This window comes from Misgurnus anguillicaudatus, chromosome 3 (genome assembly GCF_027580225.2).
Source record: "Misgurnus anguillicaudatus chromosome 3, ASM2758022v2, whole genome shotgun sequence".
NCBI classification, from domain to species: Eukaryota; Metazoa; Chordata; class Actinopteri; order Cypriniformes; family Cobitidae; genus Misgurnus; species Misgurnus anguillicaudatus.
The window spans coordinates 20,614,222-20,622,978 of record NC_073339.2 but is presented as its reverse complement, the minus strand read 5'-3'; positions in this window follow the sequence as shown (position 1 = coordinate 20,622,978).

The window sequence follows — 8,757 nt, the reverse complement described above, 5'->3', positions numbered from 1 at the left end:
TATATTTTGAAAGAAATACCCTAATAGAAAACTGTGAAATGTATGTAATATTTAATAAATTGTATTATAAAATACATTATATTATGCCTTTTTAGAATAACCAATTCAAATCTTTAATCTTTCTAAATGTAACGTGATGAAAACGCACTACACTAAAGGGAAACATAGGGGGAACTGAGTTCGACACAACACCGGGTCACTCTCCCACTCCTTTCTGTAACTTTTGATATACTTTCGCACTTCGACTTCTTGATTTCCCGCTGAGACTGAGAACGCGGGGTCATTGTCGACGTGGGTCAACCCGTAAACACAAAAGGCTTGTTCAACTCCATGCGGCGCTGCAAGAACCGACAGCCGGATGACGTCAAAGTACCGCGAGAACGATTTGAGAAATCATGCAAAGTGTAATTTCATCTCGCTCCCGCGGCGCTTTGACGTCATCGCCTCACAGTTCTAGTGGCGCCGCTTGAAGTGTAACAAGCCATGGAGTGGGCGTGTGTTTATTAATGTCACGGTAGACAACAGAATACATGCACACTTGATTTTTTTTGTTTTGTTAAATAATTAGACTATTAAATTCACTTTAGGAAGACAATACACAAGGCAAATGTGATTTTTAAATAAAATTGTATCATTAAAATCCCATTCACATTAATGGTGATATAAGGGGGCGGGAAAGTGCCGGTGAGGGGGCGACGCCCCCTCACGCCCCCTCGTGGCGCCGGCCCTGATTTCAGATAAAACTTCTTAATTGCATTGCTTTAACATCTGTAAAAACAAGGCCATTTTAAATTAGTATAGAAGAGTTTCTCGTCCTGCCCTCAGGGAACAAATTATTTAAAATAAATATACATAATAATAATAAATAATACATACATTCAAAACAAAATATATAAAAAATGTCAATAGCAATGTATTTTACCTTTCAAATCTGACTGAGAGCAATTCTGGCCCGAGTACGACCCGTCACCCAAACCAGTGGCATTGGTTTTAACCCGACTGGACCCGAATGTAAACTGACGTGTGTGCAGTCTGCAGCCCCGGTGGCCTCGCAACAAATTTAGCGAGCTGCTCCATTTGTTTATATGACAATGACACCAAAGTAACCACTAAAATTTACATTTTAAAATATCTGACATGTCTGTCTGAACGAAAATTAACCTATCGCCAGCCACACAATATGGCAAGCGCTCTTGCAAACAGAGGAGAGGTTTGAAAAGGACCTTGACACACACATGCGAGAGTTCAGGGTTTCTCGGGTCCATTCGACAAAAACACATTCATTTTAAATAACCCGAGACCGGATTATTGTACCCGACCCGTGTCCGAGGTATGCGTGAAACTTTTAGACCCGAACCTGATCGAGTCTTGGGTCGGACCTCAGGTTTTCGGACTCCGTGAAGACCTCTTCTTCACATAAGCCCAAACATGGGACTATGCTTACTGTGAGGATCCGCGGGACCTAGCGCCCCCTCCTGGTTGGGAGTATTTACAAAATCATAATTTTAAAAGTATTTGATTAAGTATAATATGGTCCAGCGGGCCGTGTGCGGCCCGAGGGCCGCCAATTGCCCATCCCTGCTATAGATGGTTTCAGCAGTAACAACATAAACAAATGGCTTTTGTGGAAAACGCGTAACGTCCGGTAAACTCCGCAAAGAATCAATAACAACAAAGTCTTTTTAGAGTTTATTTCTGATAACAAGCAAAATAAACAACACATAGATTACCTTAGTTCAAATCATAGTTAAAGCATATCAAAAACTACACTTAGCTAATGTCACTGTTTAAAATGTGTACTATATAATGTATATAATCTTAACTACAGATCGGCTGCCAAACCTCCCATCAAATAGCGGTAATCCATGATCGCCGTCTTCCCTCGTCTTTAGGAAACCAAAACATTTGTTTTTTTCGACGAGATATCTGTTTCAGAGTTCAGTTTATAGCGTTATCGTATTACCGCACGGTAGGTGCCAAACATGGCGGTTGTCTAAGTCAGTTTGTTCGTTTAGTGCAGTAATTCTCAAAGTGTGGTCCGCGGACCACTAGTGGTCCGCCAAACCCCCCCCAGTGGTCCGCCAAAAGATGACCTAAACTAGGCAAGTGTTTATACAATCGTCACTTATTTAAGTAGATTTTTAATGCACTTGAGAAACTGTGATATCAGTTCTTGCCTTTCTGTTTTAATAATGTAAAAATGGATCAACTGAAAACAGCTAAAATCCAGAGATCTATTAGTTTTGTAATGTACTAGTTTTTGTTTCATGTGTAAAATCCCTGTAATTTCAGTGATTTTGGACATTAAGGGGAACATTTTTTTTCTTCAGTATTTTATTGTTACCATAGTTACAACCATAGACTTCATATACCCACCACCTCAGTTTTAAACTAATGGCTCTTTGGAATGACATTAAGTGGGACCTAGGTTGTTATAGTATGTTTAATTGCATTTTTTTTCACATGTGCAGTTTGTTGTTCATATTAAGCTGCAACTCATTTCACATTTACTTGTTCAAATGAAATAAAATTCATATAATAATTTCTGAACATAGCATTGCATTTGTTTTTAAAAAATTAGTTTTTGACTTGAAACAGTTGCATATTACATTTAAACTTAGCCTATTCTTCCTATTTTGTTGTTTTTTGGGGGGAGTGTTAGAGTGGGATTCTGTTAGGTGGTCCTCAGAAAAAAATTGGAAGATAAAGTGGTCCTTGCACTGAAAAAAAATGATTAATTGAATTTAATCAATTTTTTTAAGGTAAGTGGTTGCAATCAATTTATTTAAGCTACATTTAAACAAAAGTTTTATATTTTATTTTACGTTACTAATCTTTTTTGTTTAAATGTAGCTTAAATAAATTGATTGCAACCACTTACCTTAAAAAATTGATTAAATTCAATGAATCATTTTTTTCAGTGTGGGCTGAAAAAGTTTGAGAAACACTGGTTTAGTGTTACTGTACAAACACGACCGGGACTTCCATGTAAGGAGATCTGCGGTGTATGTAGATAAAAACGGCTCACTTAAGGTAATAAAAACAAAACAATTCATTATGTAAGGACGCCACTGATAATATAGTTATATATATTATACAGTTATATATTATATAGTTATGTATATTTTATTGCATTTCTGTCAAGAGATCCTTCTTAAAGTTGACACATTGCACCTTTAAAGGTTGCATGAAATGGAAGTATTTTGCCGTTGTGACACATATTTGAGTGAAATGGCATCTGAAAAGGTAGCGCAGGACTTGATTTTGGCCATTGAGAAATGATTTGATAATTTGATGAAGTTGGGTCATGTTCAGTGGCGGCTCGTGACTGCTCTTCCGAGGGATGTATGTGTTCGGAGTGTCATGCGTTTTGCTCATGTTTTCAAAATATGTGTTTGTTGCGTCATGTAACCATGTGCTTCACGTGTTTTGTCAAAATAAGTGCCTGCTGCACATGCACGTCAAAACCGTTTATGATAAAAGAGACAAAATACACGCAAGACACTCCCTTAACAGTAAACTCCGATTACACATGAGATTATGCCAGTATCTGGCAAACCCGAGCGTCTCTTTTATCATAAACCCTTTAGACGCGTCCGCGGCATGCAGGCACTTATTTTGACAAGACATGTGATGCACATAGGTTCACTCTACGCCATGTTGCTATTTGCTGAGATCTTTTCCCAGACCCCGCCCACCGGCAATACCATATGATCGGAAGTAAAGAGAGATCGTTTCGAGGAAGAAATGAGATTTGCGTTTTTGATTAAAGATTATGAGGGCACATGAATTTCAAGTGCAAAGGTGTATGCCTCAGTGACAGTGAGGGACCATTTTTACCACTTTTTCTGAAAGTGTAAATAAGCAATTGAACAACCCTACCCAACCAATTGCATTAACCCATCATCTGGATTAAAACCAGAGAAGGTTTATCACATGAGCCAGATAGGGAAAGTTAAAAGCATAGTTACGATAGTAAAAGATGATATCTCTTTCACCTTCCCCAGAAACGTACTCTTTTCTTTGGAGATTTGAAAATAATAGTGATAAGGAAATCTTTGGTAACAGACCAGAAAGTTTGTTTTCCTTTTGTTTTTAAAGCTTTGAAGTGTCTTCTTGTTGCAACTTATCAGTTTCACCAAGAGATAAACTTAAACAATTTGAATTTAGATAACATTTTAAAAGTTTTTGTTTAAATGGGCTCATATGGGGTGAGCATGACAGTAATAGAGTTATCATTATTGGTAGTCAGAGTACTGTCACAGCACTCTTTGCGCCCCTGCTGCATACATTGCAATTAGAGCTAATTGTGTGTCACAGTCATTGCAGTTAAATGTATAGCTGTTGATTCAGCCGAATAAACAGATGTTAATTGGATTCTATTTAGCAGGGGGATAACTTATACCCTGTTCACAGGCCTGAATGATTTCTGTGGATCGTAGGAAGGTTGTTCATAATTCTAATGAGGCAATTTATAAAAATCAATTACGCCGGGAAGGGTTAACGCAGTGTTTGGTTCAAATTTGCATCACAATGCAACACTTAAAAAAAATTTTAACTCTTGTGATATTGCACTGCATTATCAAAACACAGTGCTTATGGCCTGTGATGGAGCGGTGCTTTGCTTAAGGCTATCGTGATACACATTTAAGCAATTGACAAATTAAATGATGCAACAAAATGAAATCAGCGCATCACTGCAATACATAATGATGATACACGAAAAAATACCAACACAAGTTTAACAAAAACAAAACTAAATCGATTGTTGCATGTTAATTTTTGTTATCTTTCAAATGTTATTTTTTAGGGATTTTACAAGTTTTCCTGGAACTCATGAATATTACTTGCACACATATTGTTCTAACATTTTCATCGTTTTTTAATCTTATTTAAATGTTTTGTTTAAACTCATATACCCAGGGTAACTGCTGAACCTGTTACGTCTGAAATAGATGAAGTAAACAAAGCTATAATTGGTAGCTGTTGCTAAGAGTCCAATAAAATCCACTACGGTGTAAATGGCAATCACAAGCTTGCTACAATTTTTCACGAGAGAGACACATCAGATCCGAGCATCTGTTAACATAGACTCTCCATCTCTCTTGCCAGGTTTGTGAGATCAATGAATGAACCACGCACAATGTCAAAATCAATGCTAAATGCATAGACATGACTTTGGATGCACAGCATCTTATTAAGATTGAGTCTAGATGGGAATAACCTCTGCAAGTGTTTTAGGGTTTACTTTATCTAATGCATGGTTAACAGGGCTGGAACAAATGTTAAAAGCAGCTTAGATCTAACTGACATTGTCACCATACAGTAATGAGATTTGCAGACGTTGTTGAATCTGTAAAAAGAGGAGACAGTTTGTCTTTTGATGAGTTGCTGGGGTGAATCATCTCTCTCCTGTCAGATCTTTTGTTCTAATAGATATTATGGGCAGCCTATACAGAATGGACACTGTATGTGCTGAGAAGATTCTTTTAAGAAGGCATGGCCAATGAAAGACTTAAATGTCATGGGTTGACCTTTTTTCCAAAAATGTAAAGATTGAAGGACATGTGTTGCACCATCCCGTTATACATTGAAATAAATAAAGAACCTTTAACATCCGAAGAACCTTTCTGATTCAAAAAGGTTATTTGTAGTAAAAATGTATGAAAGAAATGGTTTATCTAAGAACATTTGACTAAATGGTTCTTTGAGGAACCAAAAATGGTTCTTCTATGGCATCCCTGTAAAGAACCTTTTAAGCACCTTTCTTTTTTAAAGCAACACCAAAGAGTTTTTTTTACCTTAAAATAACGTTTCCAAAAAAGTTTCAGTGGTTCATCCACTCGAAACATGGTGAACGGCACTTTCACATTCGCTTTGCAGCCCTCTATTGGCCAAAACCGCACTAAAGAAGTTTCCAACCGTCGGGTAGTGGTCCTGTAGTTCGAGTGAAAACTACAAAAACTTGCTTTACGGCAGACCTACAATCCAATCAGAGCCAGTTATGCTGCAGTATTTACGACAGTGGTAATGAAAAATTACGCTTCTAACCTGTAGGGGGAGCAAAGAGCAATAAGTCTTTAGTGTTGCTTTAAAGTGCCTTTCTACAAGTTAAGGACTATAAAACATAATAAAACAAGAAGCTGTATGGTAGATATTTAGCAGTTGCTTTTATTCAAAGTGTAGGCCTAATTGGTACTTGTATATTGTTGCTGTATATTGTTTTAATAATTGCCACATTGACAGTAGAGCCCTGCACGGGACTGTTTTTTTAAACCCATGCCCGCCCGCACCCGCTGAATTTATGACCAGTCCCGCCCGCTCCCGCAACCTGCGTGTTCCACTCCCGCCCGCGCCCGCAATATTTGTGTCCACTCCTGCCCGCTCCCGCGGATTTTCTCAGAGTTTGTGGAAACTGTACACAAATGCATGCTCATACAAAACACTGGTTCAGATTACCATCCAGAAAAACAGACTTTCAACACTATTGTGTTTAAAATTAGGGATGTGCACGAATGGTCGAATATTTGATCTGCAATAATAATTCTAATGGAAAGATGCTATTGGAATATTAGTTTGTTTGTTTTTAATGCGCCACCGCAGGGTAAATGCTACTATTCATTTAATGTTTTCACTTCATGTATTGTCTTTTACAGTCTTTAATGTAAATATACATCAAATATAAATTACATATACATGAAAATGTATTTGTTTGTATGTCTGATTGTTTTGGCAATTCAAATCGCAGACTGATTGAAGTATTTCGAGTTTTAACACCGGGTTATCTGTTTTTGTCCACCGGCTCAGGTTTAATTTAGACGTGCTTCTCTGCCGCATCAGCGCGCATCATGAGAGATTTGTTAGCTTCTTGTTATGACTTATTTTATTTTGTTATTACAGCTAAACGAGACAGACATGGAAAACGAAACGGAGAACATTTATTATATGTGGTGCTCTATATGGAAAATGAAGCGGAACTGCAAATGCCTGTTTAAGGAGAGTGTTCTCTGCTGGCATTAAGAACAGGCTTTCACGGAGCACGTAGGCAAAATATGGTTGTCTTTCTTCATAAAAACATGTCAAACCAAATAAAGAAGATATTCATATGCCGACCGTGCAGTCTGTTAAGTAGCCTATGTTTATTCGTTCGCTCCGGGCTCTTACTTGGTGTTTCGAGTCTGCTTGATAGCGTACTTTGTCATGTACTCAAACTTTAAACTTTGCTTGCGTTTGGGGTTAGAGTATAATATTTGCTAAACTATAATTTCTATAAGATCAAACAGTACTGAATTCGTACTAACGTAACGACCGCATTGAAACCAAGGATTTGATTCAGCCTTCGCTCCACGTGGGGTTTTACGCAGTTAAAATTACATAATTTTTTAAGCAGTGTTTTGTAACATTAACCGTTAAAACAAAACCCCAGTTTTCAACTGTATACTGCATGATACACACGCACCAAATGATTAATTAAACTAACAAACAAACAGTTTAACTGTTAACAACCTGATTTGTCACTAGTGCTCACCAGTTCTTCCAGATGCGAGGCACATCTATAACAGCATTGGGCATGTGCTCCCCGAAGTTGCCACGGTACGTCCCACATAATGTTTAGCTGCAAAATCCCACCGGGACCCACGGGTCCCCGCAAAAAAATTCTGACCGCCCACTCCCGCCCGCAGCAAAGGTGAACCCGCCCGCCCCCGCGAGATTTGCGTTGGGTCCCGCGGGTCCCGCGGGAGTCCAATCCCAATGCAGCCCTCTAATTGACAGTGACACTTAAAATCTGTCTCAAACACAAAATCCCTTTCAGTGTACCAAAATGTATATTTGTAACCATTTTGTGTCAGGCATGCTGAATTTTAGATTTAGATTTTTACCCCAACATTCATTATACTGTAAAACCCTTGGGTGGCTTTCTATGAATTGTAGCGACCATTTGGTTCTGTGTTCTTTCGTTTTTGTAGGAGGTCAAATTTTGTTAAACATATTTAAAGTTCTCCTGTGGGGAAAATCATGTTTTTATTGTTGTTTATATGTCTATGTGGTGTTTTTAATATGTTTTAAGACAAGCCATTGGCAAATTCATCATTCAACACCATTGCTGAGTATGTTCTCCATAAAATTAAAGTCTAATTTCTGCGGTTAAAATTGCCTTTGTTTCCAACGTTACAAACATGTAACCAATCATCTCAACACAGTTGAACGCGTGGATCAGTAATTTGAGTAGATAATATGAATGGCATAGACTCTGAAACGATTGCAGCAAAGTTGCTTCAGTTTTACTTCTGGGCTGCTCACAAATGCAGGGTGAGTGCTGTTACCTGTTAACATCAGGGCTTAAAGAGCCACACAGATCCAAAATCGAAAATTACCTGTATTGCAGTGTGTCATGAAGGTGTCCATCAATGTAAACAATGTGCAAGTAGTTGAACCAAAAAGTGTGAGATTAATAAAGTTATTGGCTTCTAAAGTAGGGAGTCGACTGTCACGGAGTGACTTTAAACTGGCGGAACCAAAATGGCGGAAATAATTCCGCCCAGACCGAATTCACTGAAACACCTGGCCGGTTCCGGCCAAGACCCTGTCCCAATATACGCACTTCTGCCCTTGTGCCCCTCATATGCGCGCTCTCGCTAACGGGTGCAAGACCGTAGGGTGTCCCGATTCTCTAATGGTGCTCTCCAGGGGTGATCATAAGTGCACTTAATGCACCCTTTTCACAAGTCCGCATCAGACCGCACTTTGCTATGGGCT